General features: G+C 44.7%; 1 long non-coding RNA gene across 1 annotated transcript in view; it reads right to left on the bottom strand.

Annotated features, from left to right (window-relative positions):
- The window catches only part of LOC135975713 (uncharacterized), a 124,631-nt gene extending 101,008 nt beyond the window's left edge, over positions 1–23,623 (bottom strand). The window contains exon 1 of the long non-coding RNA XR_010592712.1: positions 23,527–23,623. This is a non-coding gene — a long non-coding RNA (uncharacterized LOC135975713). The remainder of the gene's footprint in view (positions 1–23,526) is intronic.
- Between the last annotated feature and the right edge of the window lie 1,048 nt (positions 23,624–24,671).

Genomic DNA, 24,671 nt, shown 5'->3' with positions numbered 1-24,671 from the left:
TGCTGTTACGTGAGACCTGGTCCTCCATGCTACAGTGTATCTCTGCCAAAGGGCCTGATCTTAACTCCTAATTCCCCTCCAGCCACTGCAATAGTGACAACCCCAATCATTCAAAAATCATGAATCAGGTCCCTGAAATTAATGAGATTGGCTTAAAATCTGATATAATACATTTGGGGTTCTTTTTATTTGATTTTTGGGCCTTTAGATCATATTCAGATCACATTTTCAAGGTTTTCTCTGCAACCATGAGGGCTAGACACTTTTTTTTTTTTTTTTTTTTTTTTTTTTTATAAAAGAGGGAGGCAGAGATTGTTAAGCATTCGACTAACTTTTGGAGCTAGGACTTTAAGAAAACTATCAAATATTGAGACACTCATAATAAAAATGCATGAGCTGGCAACACTAACTGATCATCATAACAAAATACTATACAATTTTAACATTTCTCCAATCCTGAGTGGGATTTTCTTCCCTATAGAATGCACTTCATTTAATAACATTGAGACCCTGTAAAAATTCCCTCTTTTATAGCATTTCTCTTCTTTGAGAACCATCTTCAGCTGCGGTTCAGGTGAGAGCAAGACTATGGGATGGGAAGTTGCAGCTATTTCTTTGCCAACATGTAAATTTCTCACTCACACCCTTTTTTCTCCCAAAGAATGCCCACTTAGCCAGGTGACAGTCCATTTGATTATGCTGAAAAAGGCTGAAGTGCTGGCTAGCCATTTGTTTCTGGGGTTTGAAGCTGTTTCCCTAGACTTGGAAGATGTCTTATACAATAGAATTTTATAAAAAACGGTTACTCACCTTTGTAACTTGTTCTTCGAGATGTGTTGCTCATATCCATTCCAATTAGGTGTGCGCGCGCCGCGTGCACGATCATTGGAGAAATTTTCTACCCTAGCAATACCCGGTGGGTCGGCTGTGGAGCCCCCTGGAGTGGCGCCTTCATGGCGCCGGATATATACCCCAGCCGACCCAGCGGCCCCTCAGTTCCTTCTTGCCGGCTACTCCGACAGAGGGGAAGGAGGGCGGGTTTGGAATGGATATGAGCAACACATCTCGAAGAACAACAGTTACAAAGGTGAGCAACCGTTTTTTCTTCTTCGAGTGCTTGCTCATATCGATTCCAATTAGGTGACTATCAAGCCTTACCTAGGCAGTGGGGTCGGAGTGAGACATCGCTGTGTGCAAAACCGCTGATCCGAATGCAGCATCGTCTCTGGACTGCTGTACCAGTGCATAGTGAGCAGTGAAGGTGTGGACCGATGACCAAACCGCCACTTTACAAATGTCCTGGCTCGGGACATGATCCAGGAAGGCAGTCGAGGAGGCTTGGGCCCTCGTGGAGTGGGCGGCGAGGCGCGGCGTTGGGACACCAGCCAGGTCGTAGCAAGCACGAATGCAGGACATGATCCAAGAGGAGAGACGTTGTGAGGAGACCGGTAAGCCTTTCATCCGGTCGGCTACTGCAACGAAGAGTTGTGTCGTCTTCCTAAACGGCTTTGTACGCTCAATATAGAAAGTCAGGGCTCTGCGTACGTCCAAGGAATGCATACGCTGGTCTCGACGGGTAGCGTCTGGCTTAGGATGGAAGACCGGGAGAAATATATCCTGGTTCACATGAAAGGCTGAAACTACCTTGGGGGCGGAGCTGCACCTTGTCTCTGTGGAAAACTGTGTATGGAGGCTCAGACGTGAGCACCCTGATTTCAGAAACGCGCCTCGCTGAAGTGATGGCTACGAGGAAGGCTGTCTTCCAAGATAGGTACAGGAGTGAGCAAGTAGCCAATGGCTCGAACGGGGGCCCTGTGAGCTTGGAGAGAACCAGGTTGAGGTCCCACGCCGGAACGGGTTGTCGTTGCTGTGGGTACAGCCAGTCTAAGCCCTTGAGGAATCTGACGACCATCGGGTTAGAGAAGACTGAGGAAGCGAGATCTCCTGGGTGGAAAGCCGATATAGTGGCCAGGTGCACCCAGGGCCGGCTCTAACTTTTTTGCTGCCCCAAGCAGCAAAAAAAAAAAAAAGCGCCACGCCGCTGGAACCCCACCTCCTGAGCGCCGCGCCCCTGCGCCGCCCTCCCTGCCGATCACCGCGCCACCAGAGCCCCCACCCGAATGCCGCGCTCTGCGCCACCCCCTGCCAAGTGCCGCGCCGCTGGAGCCCGCCCCCCCGAGCTGCTGGAACCCCCCCCCCCCGAGCGCCGCGCCCCGCGCCGCCCCCCCCCCACTGAGCACCACACCGCTGGAGCGCCCCCCCGTGGAATGCCGTGCCACGCTGCCCCCCGCCACCCCAAGATTGGCCGCCCCAAGCATGTGCTTGGTTGCCTCATGCCTGGAGCCGGCCCTGGGTGCACCCTGATTGAAGATATCGCCAAACCCTGCTGTTTCAGGGATAGGAGATATTAGAGTATAAGAGGAATAGACGCTTGCAAGGGGGGCATGGCCCAGTCCTCGCACCAACAGGAGAACTGTTTCCACTTGGCTAAGTGGTCCGTGTAGAGGGCTTTCTACTTCCCAGTAGAATCTGCTGCACGGGACATGAGCATTGTAGCTCTGTCCGATTCAGCCATGGAGCATCCACGCCGTGAGGTGGAGCGATAGCAGGTCGGGGTGACAGAGTCAGCCGTGGTCCTGAGAGATGAGGTCTGGGCACAAGGGAAGTGTCATCGGAGTTTGAACCGATAGCTCCAGCAGCGTGGTGTACCAGTGCTGCCTTGGCCAAGCTGGAGCGACTAGAATCATGCGTGCCTGGTCTCTGCGTAGCTTGAGCAGTACCCTGTGGACCAGTGGGAATGGAGGAAAAGCGTAGAACAGCTGGTCTTTCCACGGCGGAAGGAAAGCGTCCGACAGGGAGCCCGGAGATTGTCCTTGTAGGGAGCAGAACGCGTGGCATTTTCTGTTGGCTCGAGATGCGAACAGGTCATCCTGGGGAAATCCCCACCTCTGGAAGATGGAATAGACGATGTCTGGATGAATCGACCACTCGTGTGTCTGGAAGGACCTGCTGAGACGGTCTGCTAGAGTGTTCTGGGCTCCAGGGAGGAACGATGCTGTGAGATGTATCGAGTGGGCAATGCAGAACTCCCACAGGCAAATGGCCTCTTGGCATAGGAGAGACGACCGGGCTCCTCCTTGCTTGTTGATGTAGAACATGGCCGTGGTGTTGTCTGTGAGGACTGACACACAACAGCCATGCAGGAGACCCAGAAATGCCTGACAGGCTAGGCGCACTGCCATCAGCTCTCAAACGTTGACGTGCAGAGCTAGTTGGGATGCGGTCCACAGGCCCTGGGTATGGTGCTCCCCGAGGTGAGCGCCCCAACCTAGGGATGAAGCGTCTGTGACCAGGTGGATGGAGGGTTGTGGGGTGTGAAATGGCACTCCTGCACAAACCACCTTGTGATCCAGCCACCAAGTGAGAGAGGTCAAGAACGAGTTCAGAACCGTGACCACAATGCCGAGGCTGTCCCGATAAGGACGGTACAACGATGATACCCAGGCCTGAAGTGGGCGAAGCCGAAGTCTGGCATGCCTGGTTACGTAAGTATAAGAGGCCATGTGTCCCAACAGGCCGAGGCAAGTCCTTATTGTGGTAATCGGGAAGAGCTGGAGTCCGTGGATGATGTTTGTGATGGTGTGAAACCAAGTGCCTGGCAGAAGAGCTCGGGCGAGTCTGGAGTCTAACACTGCCCCGATAAACTCTATTCTCTGGGTTGGCTCCAGAGTGGACTTCTCCTTGTTGAGTAGAATGCCTAACTCGTGGAATGTTTGCAGTATTATCTGGACGTGAGCTTGAACTTGCTCCCTGGTGCGGCCGCACACCAGCCAGTCGTCTAGATACAGGAACACCTGTATCCTCTGTCAATGAAGGTATGCTGCCACGACAGCCATACATTTTGTGAACACTCTCGGAGCTGCAGACAAGCCGAAGGGAAGGACGGCAAATTGGTAGTGCATTCCGTTTACTACAAATCGAAGGAAGCGCCTGTGCGGGGGGTAGATCGCTATATGAAAATATGCGTCCTTCATGTCAATGGCGGTGAACCAGTCTCCAGGATCCAGGGAAGGGATGATGGTCCCCAAGGAGACCATGCGGAACTTCAACCTTACTATGAATTTGTTGAGTCCGTGTAAGTCTAAAATGGGTTGCAGACCCCCTTTTGACTTGGGGATCAGGAAGTAGCGGGAGTAGAACCTCCTGCCCCTTAACTGCGGGGGCACCTCCTCTATGGCTCCCATAGCGAGGAGGCCAAAAACCTCCTGTATAAGGAAATGCTCGTGAGAAGGGTCCCTGAAGAGGGATGGGGAGGGGGGGTGGAGGGGGGAACGAAGAAAACTGGAGAGCGTATCCCCTCTCCACCGTGAGAAGGACCCACCGGTCCGAGGTTATAAGGGACCAAGCACGGTGGAAACGGGAGAGGCGATCCCGAAAGGAGGGAGATGGATCCTGGGCAGTGGCTGGGGCGCCGTCCTCGAGCGCACCTTCAAAAGTTTTGTCTAGGGCCTGAAGGTGGCCTAGGCAGGCCCTGGTTCTGACCGGGTTGGGGGCCGGTCGACCTTCGTCTACCACCTCGACCCCGCCTTCTGGGAAAGTCCTGTCTCGGACGAGGTGGGGGAGGGCAGAACCTTTGTGGCTGGGGCCTAAAGGGTCTGCGCTGGGGCCCTGGGACATGCATCCCCAGGGAGCACATGATGGTTCTCGAGTCCTTGAGGCTCTGCAATCGAGAGTCCATCTTATCCGAGAACAGTCCCTGGCCCTCGAACGGTAAATCCTGCAGGGTCTGCTGCAGCTCTGGCGGCAAGCCCGAAACCTGGAGCCAGGAGGCGCATCGCATGGTTATGCCCGATGCTAGAGTCCTGGCGGCAGAGTCTGCTATGTCCAAAGAGGCTTGCAAGGAAGTCCTAGCCACCTTCTTACCTTCCTCCACTAAGGCCCCGAACTCCTCTCTTGAGTCCTGGGGAACCAACTCTTTGAATTTACCCATGGAGTTCCATGAGTTGTAACTGTAGCGGCTCAAGAGCACCTGTTGGTTCGCGGCTCTGAGCTGTAAATCCCCGGCTAAGTACACTTTACGCCCGAACAAATCGAAGCGTTTAGCATCCCTCGATTTGGGCGCTGCCGCCTGCTGGCCATGCCGCTCTCTTGCGTTCACCGAGCACACAACCAGTTAACACGGTGGAGGGTGCGTATATAAGTACTCATAGTCCTTAGATGGGACAAAGTACTTTCTTTCCACCCCTCTGGCTGTGGGTGGGATGGAGGCAGGGGTTTGCCATATAGTAGTGGCATTAGCCTGAATCGTCCGAATCAGTGGTAATGCTACCCGGGATGGGGCATCAGCCGACAGGATGCTCACCACCAGGTCCTGCACCTCCACTATCTCCTCCGCCTGGAGGTCCATATTACATGCCAACCTACGTAAGAGGTCCGGGTGGGCACGAAGATCTATTGGGGGCGGGCCCGAGGCTGATGTGCCCGCCACCGCCTCATCCAGGGAAGATGAGGAGGATGCCTCCGGGGGCAAGGGGTCCAAAGGGGGGTCCGGCTCTAAGGGTCCCTGAATCGGAGAGTCTCCTGGCCCGGGGTCCAGGGCCTGAAGTGTAGGCATGGGAGCCTCCATGCCACCTGGGGGAGGACGGGAGATGGTGGCCTCCAGGACTCTGGGCTCAGAGTGTGCCGAGCGAGAGGCTGATGGTGGAGCCCCTTGCGCTTGGTGGTACGCCCACGGAGTCCAGAAAGACCAATGTGTAGGGTCCTGCGCAGGGTCCTCTGCCCCCTCCTGCCAGTGACCCAAGTCAGTGGCAGCTTGACCCTGAGGAGGGTATGCTGATCTCGAAGCGCCCTCGGAGGAGCGAGACGCTGATCTCGAGGGCCAAGGTGGCGCCGAACGCGTCTGAATGGGCTCCGTACGATACGGTGCCGATCGGTGACGGTCTGCAGGCGAGCGGTCCCCGTGCGGTGCCGGTGAGCGGTACCATGATTGAGATGGGTGCCGTCGGTGCCGAGATCCAGATCTGGACCGAGACGACGACGACTGCCTGTAGACATGGTGCCGGGAGCGGCCCCTCGAACTGGAGCGGTGCTCATACCGGTGCCGGGAGCTACGTCGCGACTCCGATTGGTACTGGTGATCCCGACAGTGCTGAGACGTAGATCGGTGCCGGGAACAGGACCTAGGCTGCGAGTACGACGGTGCCGGGGTGAAAGTCGGCCCCGGGACTGCGAGCGGCATCGGGACCTGCTCCGAGACCTGGAGCGGTGCCGCCAGTCCACGCTCGGAGATGGCAGGCGTACCAGGGCAGGCTTGCCCCTGGATTGCACTGACCGAAGGGCGGGCGGTGCCGCGGGTTGAGACGGCGCCGGCTCCGTGAGAGCGATGAGGTCCTTTGCCGTCGCAAAGGTCTCCGGGGTAGACGGGAGACAGGGCTCAATGGCCCCGGTACTGGAGTCAACGGTGTAGCCGATATCTGCGACTTCTGGCACTCTAGAGGCGGACGCGGCTCTACCACCGTTACCGGGGGAGCCGGTGTCTGTAGGACAGAGGCCTCCTGTGTCGTGCGGGGTCTCTTATGTCCTGGAGACAGGGACCGGCGCCAAGGCGCTTGCGGCGGACGCGGTGCCAAAGGAGGACGGTGCCACGAGGCCTTATCCGCATCTGCTCGCGGTGTAGTACTGGTAGGTGCCACAGGGGCGCTGCGCACCGAAGCGCTTGGTGCCAGAACTTGGTGCGCCGAGGGAGGATCTGGGCTAAGTGCCGCCTCCATGAGGAGCTGCTTAAGTCTAAAGTCCCGCTCCTTTTTGGTCCTGGGCCTGAAAGCCTTGTAGATCTTACACTTGTCCGTCTGGTGAGACTCCCCTAGACACTTCAGACAAGAGTCGTGAGGGTCTCCCGTTGGCATAGACTTAGCACAAGTCGCGCACAGCTTAAAGCCAGGAACCTTGGACACGAGCCCGGCTATGCGTTGGGAGAAAAGGGGGGAGAAGCAGCCCCCTTAACCCCCGCTAACTATTTACAACTATTTAACAATGAACTATGAACAGGAATAACTAATCTAAAGAACATATAACTATAAGTACAACTATCTATAAGAATTAACTGGATAAGCTAGGGAGAGTGGAGAACAGCTATGCCACGCTCCACAGTTCCAATGACCGTCAGGGGCAGTAAGAAGGAACTGAGGGGGCGCTGGATTGGCTGGGGTATATATCCGGCGCCATGAAGGTGCCACTCCAGGGGGCTCCACAGCCGACCCACCGGGTGTTGCTAGGGTAGAAAATTTCTCCAACAATCGTGCACGCAGCACACGCACACCTAATTGGAATTGATATGAGCAAGCACTAGAAGAAGAACTTTACATACAATGATGCCACACATTTTACCAGCACAATAATGATCAGCAAATTATGAGATTTCAAATGATATCTTACAGGCATACTTTGTACGAAATATATAATAGTCTTGTAAAAGGGTACAGACTGTCACAGACTGGTGAAATTTTAAGTTCTCAAACCCGCTCTCCCACCCAAAATCCTACCACCACCTCAAATTTGTAAGAGATGCCTTCTCCTTTCTTTGCATTATTTCTATGTAAATTGTAAGCACCTATAAGCTGATTTTCCAATGCCTTTACACCTTGTGCAAAGGAAGTGAAAAGTAGGTGTACAAGGTTCCCAAGTGTGATTTGATAACACTGTATACTGGTTTAAATGACTACACAAGATGCAAGGAAGTAGAGAATCAGCCCCCTTATTTTCATGCTTATAAGTAATGACACTATATTGGTTGGTCACATTTCCTACAAAAGGGAAAAAAATCAAAATAATCAAAGTTAAATAAATATTTTTTTTTCAAACCCGGCAGTACAATTAACTCCAACTGAATGCATGAATTCCCATAATTAAATCTGCATTAAATTTTAAAATAGAACACTAAAAAATAACCCTCCCTCAAAAAATATCTGCACTTAGAATAATGTTTATTATTTTAATGGCACCCCCAGAAAACAGATAAAAGAGAAACTTCTGCTCTGAAGATCTTTCAATAGAGATGGTTAGAAAATGTTCTTTAAATGCCCACTTTTTGTAAGAAAAAATGGAAACCAAAAGTTTTCAGCTACAACATTTTTGGTTTTCATTTTTTCCGATTAAAAACTAGAAGTTTTCCATTAGAAGCAGACACTTTTTCCAAAATATAACTTAGTTAAAAACCTCACTTTCTGTCTAAATGCAGTTTGATGGGAAAATTTTGCCCGGCCTTATTCACAATACGTTAACTGCTTTAAATAAGAACTGGATTTGAAGTGAAAGTCCAGATCCAAGCTCTCCTGAACTCTGGGAAACTTTGCATTTGGGTCTATACTTTGTGCCTTAGTATAGCTGGACTGACCCAGAATCTGAACATAAATATCCCCAAACTTCAAGGAGGTTTTAAATCAAATCTAGACCTGCAGTTCATGGTTCTGACCATCTTTAGACTTTTAAACTCACCTCAGTTACACACTAATGCACATGGTACGTTCTTATTGAAGTGCTGATGTTCCAACATAATACCAGCACTTCAAAGAATGTTTCCGTGTTCCCCTACTGCTCAGTAGCTTCAGTGGAGAACAGTAACTCAGTTGCTAATATTATGCCTGGCTCCTGCTTCAATATAACATCAAGGGGACACATGAATATTTTAAAGAATTTGAACTAGAGCTGTGCAAAACTTGCCTTACAAAACTGAGTTGTGTGTTTATATCTCACCTTTCTTTCATGCTAACCATTTCATGCTGTGTGTCCTGAAACAGCTAGTGTTGATCTATTTAGTAGCATAGCAATACTGGCTATGGATAACCTCAATTACCCAAAATGTCAAGAGGAGGGAGGATACTGTGAAGTTCGGGTAAGTGAGGGAATTATCATTATCCTTTATAGAGACTGGGAAAATGGGCCTATTTCAGTTAAGTAAAAATTGCAAATAATGGCAGGAAAACCATCCATATTGTATATTGTGTTTAGTCTAGTTCCTTTTTTATGTGTGATTTGTATTTTCCCCTTGTGTTCTGTTACTTTGGTTGCATAGTGTGCATGGGCACATGACCCTAATAAACTGTAAAGTTTTTAAGATTTTTAGACAGACAATTGACATTTTTGATCTTAGGTGGACGTTTTTTGTTGAAGTTGTTTACCTATTCTATCTAAGGTACTTCACAATCCTTAATGCATTTATCTTCATAGCAGCCTATGAGGTAGGGAAGTGCTATCATCACCATTGCATAGATGGGGAACTGAGACAGAAAAGACTAAGGCCCAGATTCTCAAAGGTATTTTGGCTCCTAACTTCCACTAATAGACCCTAAATACCTTTAAGGATCTGTGCCTAAGTACCTTGCCCAAAGTCACACAAGAAGCCTGTTGCAGAGCAGAGAATTACACCTGGGTTTTCCAACTCCCAGGCTAGTAACCTAATCACTGGACTACCCTTTCTCTTTGATCCATATTATGTGAGTGAGAGGTCAAATAATGTCTACCATATTTATGTTTATTGCTCAGTTACTCAAATGCTCTTGGTGAAATTGATGAGGGAGGTTGTTTATTTTGTGTATTTTTAAAAGGTTTGAATGGGTGCCTGAAGCAGTGGAACCCTCTTATTATAAGTTACAAAAGTCCAAATAAATAAATGAATTAAAAATCAGTGAATATTCTCTCAATTTTACCAGCATAATTTCAAAAGTACCGCCACTGAAACCAACAGAGTTAATCTGGATTTACATAAATTTGATTTGGAGCAAAATTCTGCTTCTTTTCCCTACTTAATACTACTTCCTAAACTGTTTCAATATAAATCCCTAGAGAAACTATGGAACATAAACCTCCTCCTCCCTTGCTAATACATATTTTATAGATAACTGAGTATGATATGATTGATTATGTACTGTAATGATGGATAAGGACAATTGCCTGAAAGGTCAAAACTATTAAGTAAATCCTGGAATATTTTAAAAAAAATGTTTCTCTCTGAGGTATGGTAAGTCTTTAAATGACAGGTGGCCTTCATGCCACATGGTAATACTGATGGCATTGAGAAAGATATGTATAATTTGAGATTAAAAGTATGCAGCAATTAGTAGAGCATTTCTGGGTGTTCTTTGAGTAAAGAGTTTGGATAGAGTTAAGGTTGTTCAGATTGCATATCCATGTTTTCCAACTTTTGGTTTTTGTAAAGTTTTACCTTAAATAACATGTCTGTCTTTACATCTTGATATTCTTATAATTTGCCCCTTAGTTTTTCAATATGCATTCACAATCTGAAAGATTATTGTCAAGAAGTATATGACTAAATTCAGCCTTGGTTTAAACAAGTATAGAACCATATAGACTTCAATGCAGTTGTGCCAGGGAATTTAAACAAATGTGTATACATGAAAGTTGAGCAGAGCTGAAATACAACCTCAGCTCATTGACAGCTCATAATCCTATTCACAGATGCTCTTCAATCTAGGAAGTGCAGAGGAGATGCTGCCTCTGAATTCTTCTCTCACTTCAGTATAATTCCATTGCATTTAAAGCAGTTACTCTTGATTTATGCTCGTTTAACTGAGAATAGAATTGGGGACTGCAGGAATCTGTGGTTCCTGTAATTGTGGATGCTGAGCAGAACTTCAGTCTCAAGTCCCTCTACACTGGGCTGTGTGGTAGTGTCTGGAGCCTTGCTCCACTGTAAACTGAGCCCTCTGCATGCACACTAAAAAGCTGCCACTGCCAAACACAGCAGAACCATTTTATTGAGGCCTGTTTGAATCCCTATCTTCATGGGTATGTCTCACTGCAACATAAACCCAGGGTCTGTAGGACTTGAGTCCTCAGACTCAGTGCTAAAAGCACACATTTGAGTGTCCATACTGATTAGCAACCCTAGATTTACAATTTCTGGACCCAGGTCTCACACCCATGCTCATGAATCCACACTACAATATTCAAATCAGAGTCCAGACAGCCTATCCCAAGCCTCCTAGCGCCCCCCCGAGCTGTAGCTTCTCTGGCCCTTGGTTCATGGTGCACTGTGGGAAAACTTGACTGTCCATCCCATGGCACTTTATTGGAAGTTGTCTCAGCACACCAATGTATCCAGCCAAGCTATCTTTTGGGTCTGAATGCTCCTAGCACCTGGAGCCAGCAACATAGGTGAGGCACTATTTGAAGAACTTTTCCTGCTTGCACTTTCACTCCTGTTTCAAGACCCAGGCAGAGCATCCATGAGATGCTGGTGGACATATTGGTGACATTTTCTGACCTTCCAATGGTATCTGTTGGAGGAGGAGAACGACACAGATGTTGGCCTGAGACCTGATCTACTCCTACCCCCATATTAAGGCAGCCTTGGATGAAACTCAGGGAGTTCACCACTAAAACTGAAAACAAACAAACAAAAAATGTTATGCTGCTGATAAAGCACCCCCATCTCAAGAATGTCCTAACGAGTCTTATAACCACCAGGGTCGTCAAGTAGAGACACCCAGGTACTGGGAAATTATAAAGGGATACAGAAAGAGACTCAACAAATGGTAAGATAAGCTCTGACCAGCATTTTTATGCTGACCATCTGCATAAATAGAGAAGGTCACAACTAAGTTACAATTTGGGCATGAAAGATAAAATGTAAAAAACTTGGGTAGGAAGGAGGACACACAGGTGCCAGTGTGTAATTGGTTAACATTTTTGTTATTTAAGCGTGTGGGACAATGTGATAGGTTTAGTAAATTTGAAGGAGGTAGTTAGCTTTACCTCTATAAAGTAAATGAAAAACAATGCTCTTTGGGAACCATTTCCGGACTGCAGTTCAACTTCAAGATGCTGGAACTCTGATCCTTCTGCACGATCGTGACGTGTAGAGACATCACCGGGACCCCCCAGATGAGTGGATCCTGATTGGCCATCAGGTAAATTTGTCTGTATATTGGGAGGGGTGAGCATGAGAGATTTTCTTGGTATATTTATTCTGTGTGTGTTGCTAATAAATAGATGTTTAGAGCACAGCTGTGTAAGGCTCTTTTACCATAGAGCCCTGAGCCCCATGGGAAAGGATGGGTACTTAAATTGACCAGATTTCTTCCTGCATCCCATGGGCAAGGATAGGTGCCTTACATCCTGAGCCTTTGGTAGGGAAAGGCTGGGGGTACCTAAATTGACTGGATCATGCCTTGAGCCCTCGGTAGGGTATAAGTGGGGTGCCCTAAATATAGGCAGGTAACACAGATGTGGCAGACCCCAACAGATTGATGCTCCTCACAACTCTTAGGATAGCTGTTGATGCCCCCATATAGACTGGGACTTCTGGAGCAGGGCCACGAGCATAGATTGATGGGACCGCCTCATCATGTGGATCTGGGATGACTAGCAATGACTCCAGAACTTTCATATGAAGAAAGTGACATTTCTGGAGTTTGGTGAGCAGCTTGCCCTGACCCTCCAGTGCCAGGATAAATGCATGATGGAGGTCATGCCAGTCCAGAAGTGGGTTGCTACAACTATCTGGAAGCTGGCTACTTCTGACTGCTACAGGTCCATAGCTCACAGTTTGGTGTTGGCAAGTTGAGCATGGGGATTATGTGGCGCAGGTTTCTGAGGCAATCAGGTGTGTGATTTACTCAAAAAGTTGTTGGCATAAACAAAGTACCTGAAATAATGGCCAGTTTTGAGAGACTGGTGTTTCCAAACTGCCCTGGGGCCACTGATGAAACTCATGTGCCCTACTTTGCACATAGTTGACTTTAACCCTTAGTGAATCAATTACGACTATGTTCTAATATCCTAAACATTTTTTGTTAACATTTAATTTGCAAGTGGCCAGTGGAAGGACTATGTTGCATACTTTTAAATCAACAATTTCCCCCCCAAAGCTGTCTTTGCATAAATAGCTCTGCTATATCCACAAATCACTGAATCTATTTAGCATCTCTTGAAGAGGTGTAATTTTTTTGAAAGTGTGACATGTTTTGAGTGTGTGTGTGCACGCGCGCCAGTGCATTTGTCAACATTAGTGTAATTAGCTCAAGTTTCATCAACTAGCTGGTGCAATCTGTTCAGAAAGTGACTTGGAATGTTAAGAATCCTAATAGGCTTCTCCAACTACAGTCTGAAGCCTACAAGATTTGATTTTTAGTGCCGCCATATGAAAATAAAATCAGAGGAAACCTTTTTAAACACAAGTCAAAAAAACACACAGAGACCAAGTCAGAAAGGAATTGTTTGATTAGGTGGAAACTTGTTTCCATATTTTCAGGTCCTGTGCAATTTTTGGAATGAAGCAGGGTTTTATACAGAAGAGCTAGGGCTCCAATCCCGCAAATACTTATGCACGTGAGTAACTTTACATATGTGAGTAATCTCATTGAATCCATGAATATTTGGATGATCAGGGTAATATAATAAAGTACTAGCAAATATCTGTGCCTGATGAAATAACTATGCAGTGTGCCATCTCTGTACTATATTTGTTGTTTTTTTAAAAAAGCATAGATACAATCTCTCTGCTTAAGGCACAAACAGGAACAAAGATTTATTTTTAAGTACAAAAAGTATTTATTGATAGGGATTTGTCTCCACCAAAAGGCAGCCCAAAAATGGAGCCTCTGGAAACATCTTTAACAGCCACTTGAACAAAATCAAATTCATTTTCAAGATACTGAAGATAAAGCAGGCTTATTCTCCCTGTAGCAGTCACTCACTCCCTCAGTTTAGGAAGAGAAGAGGTTGGGAAAACGTTGAAGTGTAAAAGTCATTTAAAAAGGTATTAGCAGTTCTTTTGGTTATACAATGAGAACAACAAAAACCATTATATATATATATATATATATATATATATATATATACACACACACACACACACACACAGATTAATATGACTTGGTTAAGGTGAAGTCAGTGTGAGAACTGGGACTAGAATCAAGAAATAGAATGAATGCTGATTCAGCCTCTTTTCTAGGCTCTGACTGAGAAAAGCACTTGATATGTCCATTCACAAGTACTTAAACATGTGTAAGAGCTTTGCTAGATAGGGTTGGACTTACAGATGTGCTTAAGGTGAAGCATATACTTTAGTGCTTTGCTGAGCTGGAGAATCAAAGCAGTAACCAATGCTCCTGTTCTTTCCCATGTATGTTCATATCCTATTTGCGTACCATAGTTAGGCAAAATCATTAGGCTTGGTAGAATCTGCTCAACTGGTTTTGATGGCAGGCCTTAGTAGTAAGATGGAGGAGGGTCTGTCAGAGACACAGCAAGGAAACAAGGAATAATTTCAAGGGGAGGAAAAGATTTAAGAAAAAAGGTCAGTAAGAGAAGTTGAAACAACTCCACAAAGAAAATAATGAAAGAAAGTTATTGAGCATTTCATCAGTGAAATGCAGACATTAAAATACACTCTTATTTGATCACTTCACAAATAATTTTTAAAGATTTTTAACAGCTTTACAATGCATTTACTCATAAGCAGAGATGTACTAAAAATTAACACAGGGTTTTAGCTGAAAATCATTGTTTCTTTTGGAAACAGTAGAGGGAATAAAATTAAAGGTGATTTTACGAAGTTTCCTGATTTATATGTATAGTATTACTGCTGTTTTGTCTAGCATTAACAAAAATCAGAGGGCTTGTGTTGATTTTTAGCTATTTTACCTGTGCATCCATCCCATAAGTGTTGCTTATCTCCAATGTATATTACTCTTTTCATTAAAGTGAGATATTCCTCTGCAATAGTAGTGGGTATTTCTCAGTTATAAATAATGGATGACATCCTGGCCCATGATCCGAATTGTTTTGGTTGCATACCAGTGCCATAAAGCCAGCCCCTGCAGCCACCTGCCATAGCTGGATCTCCTCTATCTCCTCCCAACCACCACTAGCATAAGGGGGTTGCCAGGAACATGCTGTAGTACAGTGATTTCCAACCAACCAAAGTGATCTTGGAGGCATACGATATAATCTACAGCAGCTCAAAGGATTCTCTAAATTAGACTGGGGTCTTGACCAGCCTTGCAGTAGCTCTGGTGGATCAGGGCAGTGCAAAAGGGGTTTACAGCCACCTTTGCCCGTGCCAAGCTATAGTACCGCTAAGCATATGGAGGGGGGGGGGGAAGGATAACTCAGTGGTTCAAGCATTGGCCTGCTAAACCCAGGGTTGTGAGTTCAGTCCTTGAGGGGGCCAGTTAGGGATCTGGGGCAAAAATCAGTACTTGGTCCTGCTAGTGAAGGCAGGGGGCTGGACTTGATGACCTTTCAAGGTCCCTTACAATTCTATGAGATAGGTATATCTCCATAGAAGTTAATATTTCTTTGTAGTTCTGTAGGACCATCTAAATGAGGATTTCAAAGCACTATTCAAACATTACTGACTGTCTTCTCACTTACACTAGTGTGCAGTTACACCAGTGAAAAACTAGTATGAATGTACTAATGGGTCAACTGTAGGCAACACTCTGCTACCGATTTAATAACATTGTTAATAATGGAGGTATAGCAACATGTGGGTAATTCCTTTCCTTCTAGGAATTCTGTAACAGACTTCTCCCTACAGCACGCTGATTTCTCCTAGTATGTATTGATACCAATATGACTCCATCTCAGTGGTTACACACTCAGTCTTGCGCACCAGACATTAATTTTAAAAATAACCAAATTAGTATGTGGTTTGGCAGAATCTCTGGAAGTCAGGATTTTGAACAGCCACTCAAACAGACACATATTAGACTCATTCATACGCTCATACTATTCTTCCACTCATGCAGTGAGGTTTGAGGTGGGGTTGTGTCAATGGCATTTAGTCATTCATGGCACCAATCCTATGCCCACAGAAGTCAATGGGAGTTTTCCCCATTGAACTCTATTTTCCAGCACAGTAACTGAATACAGACTTGCACCCAAATATGTGTGTTATACGGCTCTGTATTCAGCATGCAAAGTACCACAACATAAGAATAATACTGTATTATGATGCTATTGTCCATCAGGGATTTATCTGGGTATCTGATATGTGAATACACACTGACTGATTGTTACTCCAGGTACACCAAGGATGAGCCATTAATTCCTCAAATACTGACATGAAATTATATACAAATGATGGCAAAATCCTCTCCTTGAAGGGCACCTCTGCAGAAAAGCTGGTGCTTTTTGGCTCCAAAAGGAAAACGGAGACAAACTAGATATGAGGAAATTGTACAGGGTTGTCTATGTGTGTAGCAGCCCACAAACAGGGGAAGAGTCATGAGATGGACTCTACGGAGTAGCTATATCAGTGCCCCAAATGGTCTATCCCATTTTCAGATGCCTCTCCAACACAACAAAACATGCTCCTTGAAGGATGTTCACCTCCTCCCAACGATCACCCCTGCCTCAAGCTTTGCTGCCTTTTTATTTTCATATCAGTTCTTCTTTGATCCTGACCATCATCCTGACCAGCATCATTTTCTGGTGAGTGCTTTGAACTTTCCCTCAGCAGGTTATTAGTCTTAAGTGAAGACTCAGCAGCCATTCCCCCCCACCCCACCCCCTGAATGGAGAAACGCTTTGTGGATTATATTATATATATGGATGATTTTTGGTCTTTTTTACTGAAAAGAATGCATGAACTAACCCGTATATATTCAGAATTGCATGGGATTTAGCGATATAACTCCTAATAATTTGCTGTCCAGGAATTCATTACAGTTAGATTCCTCTTCAATTTAATATGTAATAATGGTTTGACTGCTAATGAATATACATTACTAATCTAACTCCATATTATCTTACTGTCAACAGAAAATTGATCAAAACAGTGACTTGAAGCAGCATAAAAAAGAGCAAGAAAAACACAAGGATATCAAGTCTGCCTTATTCAGGGTAAAGTGTTTCTATTCAGGCTCCTTCTTCTTACACAGTTAGAAGCATAGATTCTGTATCTAGCTACTTCTTTGACCTAGTGACTTCAAGTGCTCGTACGCAACAAAGCTGAATGGAATGGGTGTGGCAGAAACAGGTAATGAGATACAGGCATTTTTGAAGTTATTTATTTAAATACAGCTTCAGCTAAGAGCCACAAAATCCCGACCACTGCTGTGTAAAAATATATCCCTTTGCACAGTTAGGGAAGACCTGCCAACCAAGAGAACCAACTCCCAAAGCCCACTTCACATCTACCCAGCCCGCCCACTTCTCCCATCACCAGCCACTCCACAACTAGAGGCTGCAAGACAATCTGCCTGCCATGCTGCAGCCAGGAAGGGCTCCAGGACACCCATATGCCTCCATTACTGCTGCTGATTCTGTGAAGAACATCTGCCAGGGAGATGAGCTTCCTAGAGGAGCCTTCATGAGGTGTCGACACATCATGAGATATTGGATCAAAGTGGTCACGGTGTTGAAAGGATAGAGTGTTTTGAAAGGTTCTTGAAGGAGGTGATTGATATTTGTGAAGGGAAGACCATTGGAATTGCTGGATATTTTTTGAGAGGGTTGTGTTTGTGTGTATGGGATTTCTGGATATTTTTGAAAGGGGAATGAGTACTGATAGAATTGGGGGTGGGGGGAAAGGGGAGGAGAAGATTATGTTACCTAAAGAATGCAACATGTATTCCCAGCTAATTTTGAAAAAGTGTGAGGGAGCTCCTTGTAACAGTTTTGGCAGTCTCTGTGGAATTAGTTGTTAGCGTTGGACCAGTTCCTAATGGATTAGTATCTATACTACAAGAATGATTTTCACAGTGGGCACTAATTTTCACCCTTATTGACAGTCTCAGCAGAGTAGGCAAAGATTGAAGACAACACTAGCCTCTCACCTCTTGGGGTGATTCCCTTCAGAAAAGACCTGAGCAACACTGGCTAGGCAATATGTCCAGTATCTATCCACTGCTTTACCTGTTCCATATCACTTCCTGTGATACACTTGTTCTATGGTTAAAGATGACTTCAATCACCAGGGCTGTCAAGTTGACACCTTTCACTTTCTTGGCACTGACTTCTTCTTGAGACAGTGGGTTTTGTCCAAACTTCATTGCTTGGTGTCCCCTTCTGGTGCCCCACTTTTGTGTCTATGACCTGTACCCCGTCCCTCCCCCCTTTTTTCATTTTTTTGTCCCCTGTACTTAGTTAACTCCTAGCTCTGGGGCCCATCCCTCATCAGAGGATGAAGCTTTCTGTTGTTTTAGTGGGCTCAGCTCCCAAACCTAGCATTTAAATACCTATGTTACAATTTTTTTAAATGAAAGTGAGTAAACACATGTTGAGAGGAAACAGTACTTATAACAGCATTTGTTTCTTTTTGTTGAGTAAATAACTGAGTATCAATAAATTTACCTTTAGCCTTTTTTCCCCCACTTATGAAATAGCTATGAGTAGATATCAATTTCCTCAGCTGTATTTATTTTTTTGAGTTTGTTCCACAAACATTTTTAGAAATGGGTCACGAACAGTTTGCTACAAGTAGTATATTCTTGAACTGTTTTGGTTAGTTGTGATTATGACTGGATGCATAAGTGATATGGAATAATTTCTTTTCTCTGATTGGATGAGCATAAAAGTTATAGCAAGTTCTCTCAGTAAAAACACTTGCACGTGTGAATTTAAGATTTGCTTGGCATAAGAATTCCTGAAGATCAGTTTGTAATTCACTTTATGTGAAGTATTTATATTCACCTAGCTGCATTGTTTTGCTTTCAACTGATATTGGACCAAATACTACCTATGTCTTAAAGCTCATCCAATGTTACTGACTTTAGTGGGACTGCAGGGGGGTATAAATGAAAGTAGCTTGGTTTACTGTGCATAACTGTTTAAAGATGCAGAATATCTGAGCAAAGAACAATATGACAGAAGTGGAACCCAATATTAATGCTAGCATAAAATGGGATGTTTTGATCCTGTATTTTTAGGGTCAGACCATCCAGTCTGTTAAGGCCTGAGATAAAGCTGCCCTAAAGTTGGCTTAAATGGCCATTTGAATATTCTTGCCATGCAGGATAATTCTAAGGTGACACAAAGGTGCTATAGTGGCTTCTATGGTGCCGCTCTTCCAGGCTGCTGGTGCAGGGAGTATGGCTAGGGAAAAGGGTATGTCGATGGGACACCCTTATGCCTAGCAATCCATGACTGCTAGAACAGCATGTCATAACTATAAAGGGAAGGGTAACAGCTGTCCTGTGTACAGTACTATAAAATCCCTCCTGGCCAGAGACTCCAAAATCCTTTTCCCTGTAAAGGGTTAAGAAGCTCAGGTAACCTGGCTGGCATCTGACCTAAAGGACCAATAAGGGGACAAGATACTTTCAAATCTTGGGGGGGGGAAGGCTTTTGTGTGTGTTCTTTGTTTGGGAGTGTGTTCGTTCTCGGGACTGAGAGGGACCAGACATCAATCCAGGTTCTCCACATCTTTCTAAACAAATCTCTCCTATTTCAAACTTGTAAATAAATAGCCAGGCAAGGCGTGTTAGTTTTCCTTTGTTTTTCTCAACTTGTAAATGTACCTTTTACTAGAGTGTTTATCTTTGTTTGCTGTACTTTGAACCTGAGACTAGAGGGGAGTCCTCTGAGCTCTTTAACTTTGATTACTCTGTAAGGTTAATTTCCATACTGATTTTACAGAGATGATTTTTACCTTTTTCTTTAATTAAAAACCTTCTTTTTAAGAACCTGATTGATTTTTCCTTGTTCAAGATCCAAGGGGTTTGGATCTTGATTCACCAGGAGTTGGTGGGAGGAAGGAGGGGAATGGTTAATTTCTCCTTGTTTTAGATCCAAGGGGGTTGGATCTGTATTCACCAGGAGTTGGTGGGAGGAAGGAGGGGAATGGTTAATTTCTCCTTGTTTTAAGATCCAAGGGGTTTGGATCTGTATTCACCAGGGATTTGGTGAAGGTTTTCAAGGTTTCCCAGGAATGGAATCCATTGAAATGGTGGCAGCAGAACCAGAGCTAAGCTGGTAGTTAAGCTTAGAAGTTTTCATGCAGGCCCCTACATTTGTACCCTAAAGTTCAAAGTGGGGATCCAGCCTTGACAAGCACCCTAGGCAGTAGGCATGAAACAGAAGAGCCCTTAGGCTGCTTTGATTTATGATAGACCCAATAGCCAGATGACCCCAGGATCGGGTGTGGTAGAGGTGTCTTAAAATCTTTGCACACACTCCTTGTGAACACTACCAACACTACCACTACTAGTGGCAACTGAGGATCTGGGCCCCAAGGAGAAACATAAAAAATATCTGGGAAATAAGCTCTTCCACACTGTCAAACCTGGCTTGTTTCAACTATAACACCCCGAACTCCAAATTGTCTTTTAAAACAGCATAGCAGGCCATATTTTATCTAGGATTAAGTTGTTGACAAAACAAGCCATTCAACAGTCTGAATATTTTATTAAAGTACTACAGCTTTTAAGTTATAATGAGATAGCCTTTTCCTTTTAAAGGAAAATCTTTATATTAAAAAACACCACCTGATCTAACAGAAGATAGCTGAATAGATGGAAAGTGGCTATTCATCTCCAGTCTATTATTTAATAATTTAGCTGTATTCAGCTATTATAATAATTCAGCTATTATTTAATAATTCAGTGATAGTCCTAAAATGGAATGTTTTCTATGCTGCCAATTCACCCTGAGGGTAAATAATCCACATCACACAAACATCATAATCAGTAAGCACCACAGGCATTTCTGTGCCTTTGCTCAAAGTGTGGAAGAAGATAAGCGCAAACAAAGACTAAATAAACTACTCCATGTTAGATTTTGCACACCAGGACAAATTCAATCCTCATTTATGCCCAGATAACCCAGCTGAGGTCACTAGGGTCTAATTCAATGGGTTTGCATGGGAACAGCTGTAGGATGAAGTTGGCTGTGATATCTACCACTTAAGATGACTAGCAGAGCAGAAAAGAAGTGGGATTCACAATACTCTGTACAATATTTGCACCACACCTAGCTAACAGCTACAGTAAATAGAGAATGTTATTTGCAGTACTGCCTGTCATTCATACACCAAGAACAGAGCTACATGAAATTCCCAAATTTTGTTTTTATTCATACAGAGTTTGCCCCTTATTTATTTCATTAGGCTTTAAGCACCTTTGGGTCTCCCAAATTATCTGACCTTCCAGGATCTACCTTGTTTCAAGCGTAAGTTAGAGCACCTTTAGGGTTGCTCTTATATTCTGCCTCAAGAGCCCCATAGAGGGAATGGAAAAGATGGATCAGTCTACGAACCTTCCATGGGCTTTCTGCCAGCTGAGGACACCCCTCAGGTATTCCTCAGGGAATAGTTCTCTCTTCAGAGCAGCATAAAAGGACTGGGATTGAAGAGAGAATCGGGCCCTTTGTTATCTCCTCTTTCCTTTCCTAGTAACTAGCAATAAACTTGAACCAGTTCTTTATCCCACCACTTTGGGAAAGTTTGGATGAGAAAGGTTATAGCCATGAATCATAGCTTGAAGAAATATGTAGTACACCTGTGTACACTAGTAAACTAAATTCAGTTTGCTATTTATCTACTGTATTTATCTCAGTTAAGTAAACTGAGTTTGTTCAAGATTTCCTGCTGGAAATTCTCATGATAATATGAGTATAATTGGCTTTTTATTGCTACAGACATCTGTTACACTTTTCAAAGAAAGCCGAGGGAAAAGAAAGTACTTTCTTTCTATGGAATAAGGCATGGCTTTCCTCTAATTTTGTGTGAAATGCAATACAATACCTAAACCAAACTGGGCAGGTGGGGCTGCGGCAGTCCAAAAAAAAGAGTCACGGGGGGGGGGGGGGGGAGAGGGGGAAAGAGTCAGAAAATAAAAGCATAAATATGCATAGTTAATGCTGTAATTCCTTAAGTGACCCCATTCTTTTAACAGGAATTGCTATACTGGAACAGAGCAGTGGTTAGCTAATCCAGTATCCTACCTCTCCTCTCTCTTGCTGAAAACTCTTGGGGGTGGGGACAGTCAGACAGCCTATATCCAATAGCAACATGACCAGGGAAAACACACTCTTTATCCACTGGCTTTTCTACATTCTGGAGTTATGACAAGCAGAAGCTCAAGGAAATCCCCTTTTGGCATAACTAAGGTACTGCTCTACCAGCCGTCCAGGCAGAGGTAAGGGCATACAATCAGGTCAAGCAGAACTAAAAGAGCAATAATCATGCCGACAACAGTACACTGGCTAGGGATTCAGTCCACCCTCTGGGCTAGCATACAAGTACTCACAGTGAACAAGGCATTAAAAAATTAGACACGAGGGCACTAGTTTCCTGGTCTGGCTGAGCTAGGCATGGTGCCGGATGCAAGGCGGCAGTGACAAAGTGGCTTTAAACCATCTTTGCAGCTCTACATTTTAGAGCCAGCTGAGGAGGTGATTTTGACCCTAGGCCTGAACTGGAGCATTTTCAGGGCTGCTCTGAATTAGACCCAGCTGCTTATGGCCACAAAGCATCATTCTGGCAGTTGTTAATAGTCAGAACAGTGGAGATAATCTGTCCAAGTCTATTCCATTGAGAGTTGCTGTGGTGGCATAGAAATTAATTCAATATAGTCAAACCCGCCCTTCTGAAATGAGCTTGGTGTACCTTCCTGCCAGCTCAATACAAATCTTGACCATCTCAGAGGTCATGTGGTCTCTGATTAGTACATTGTGTCAGGGTGCTAAAACAGTAACTTTTAATAATAACAGTGCATTGGTATAGTGCCTTTTATAAAAAAGGAAGCTCTCTACAAACATTAATTCAATCTCAATATCTGTCAGGTAGGTTTTGTAACTATTTTACAGATGGGTAAACTGAGGCACAACAAGATCAGGTGATTTGTCTAACATTCTACAATAAGTGCTCAGTCAGGAAGAGAAGTCAGTCCTCTGCTCTAGCCCTTAGATAACAGTCCACATACTTCTCATCACCTACCTACTTACGTAGTGGGATTGACAAACATTAGTGGAGGTTGTGCATTTAAAGGTGGGATTTGCCTCCCCCCATTATTGTCCCTTGCCACTGTTGTGGCAGTAAACAGGGGCCATGAAAACCATTTAGCTGTCCGAGGAAGAATTCTCTCAGCAGGTACACTTACATAGAACCAGCCTTAGATTGCCCTGCACAGGTACTATCACAAGCCTCAAAAAAAAAATGCCTCACAGGGGCAGGAAGGGCATCCCTACAGCAAACACAGCTACAGGGATGCTTAGCTGCCGTGGAGCAGCCCAAATATAGATGGAGGCAGGGAATCATAGTTTAGAGCACCTCCCAGATGTTCTACATCACTCTGGGGGTCACTTTGGCTCCCAACGTGGTCCAGAACCAAATGGCTGTAAAGATGCCATCTTTGTTTTCTCCTCTTCCTATGCGGCACCTCTTGGAGGCTAGCACAGAATCTCAGTCTGTATTGTGCCCTCCAGGCTGGGGGATAGGAGCTACAAGTAAGTAAATAACAGCTAAATACCCATGGTATCACTTCACCTACCATATGCAAGAATATGCCTAATTTCTCAGGAATATTAAGAATCAACATAGTAGGAACCAAAAGTACTTACCAGCTGAAAGAGAAGGAGCAAACAGTAGTCAGTTAGAAAATGGCCACTATAGGGCTACAGCTGCTTTACTCAAAGAAATATAATAGCCCCAGAAAGGCATGATGGGAAAAAACATTCCTATTAGAGGGCAACATGGATCTGAGTAGATTTAGTAGAGATCAGCTGTTATCAATGAAGGTGGTCCTGTGCAAAGGTCTGTTGTTGTTTTGTGTTTATTGCTGATATATTATGCAATGCTTTTTTTTCACTTTAATGTGGATCACAGAGACTTAGGGAAAATCCTACTGTCTAAATATTACTGGAGTTCCCTATGGTATTTTAATAAGTGTCCAAGATAGTTCTTTTCAACCACTTTGCTGCTGACTCTGTCTCAGTAGTAGAATGCACCCAAACACAAAAACAAACAATGTGCTCTACTCCCCAATTAAAAACAATTCAAAGAAGACTTATTACTCCACACCCTTCACATTATCTCAAAATAGATTAGAAAATTACAAGTGCTAGGAAAATTACACAACGTTTGGTTCCGATAACCATCCAACAGTTTACATTATCCAAAAGTTCTTGGGCTTCATTCTCCTCTCACTTAACACTGGTTTTACAGTGCTACAGCTCAACTGATTTCAATGTGGTATTTCTGATTTAACACTGGCATAAATGACAGGAGTATCAGGTCTTAGGGTCTGCAAAATTATGCTGGAAATCTTATGGTAACTCGGTGATTAATATTTCTGAGGTTTCCAGTACCTAGTTTGGCTGGAATTCTGATGGGCACAGCCTTCCTTGTGGCATGTTGCCTCTTCCACTTCCAGTCTTGAGAATCCAGCTCTGTTCTTTCTGGATCTGAGTAATTCCCATTCAAGTTAACTCCAGTGGGATGTACTTAAATTCTGGGAAGAGGAGAATTGCTGATATGGTCAGACCAGAAAATCCAGGCATATATAAAAATGAAAAATAATGTGAAAGTAACCCACACTTTATTAAGCTCTCTCTCTTCCTTTCTACATGGTCTCTTGTTTCAAATGTTAGAGACTGAGAAGACCTTTCAGGTCATTCAGTTCATCTCCTTGCAGATGTAGGATATTTAATTTATCATGGGATTGTTATCAAAACAAAGAAAAATATCCTAACAACTTCATCCAGAC

This window comes from Chrysemys picta, chromosome 1 (assembly GCF_011386835.1).
Source record: "Chrysemys picta bellii isolate R12L10 chromosome 1, ASM1138683v2, whole genome shotgun sequence".
NCBI classification, from domain to species: domain Eukaryota; kingdom Metazoa; phylum Chordata; order Testudines; family Emydidae; genus Chrysemys; species Chrysemys picta.
The sequence above is the reverse complement of the archived record's forward strand: the minus strand, read 5'-3'. Positions and strand labels throughout refer to the sequence as shown.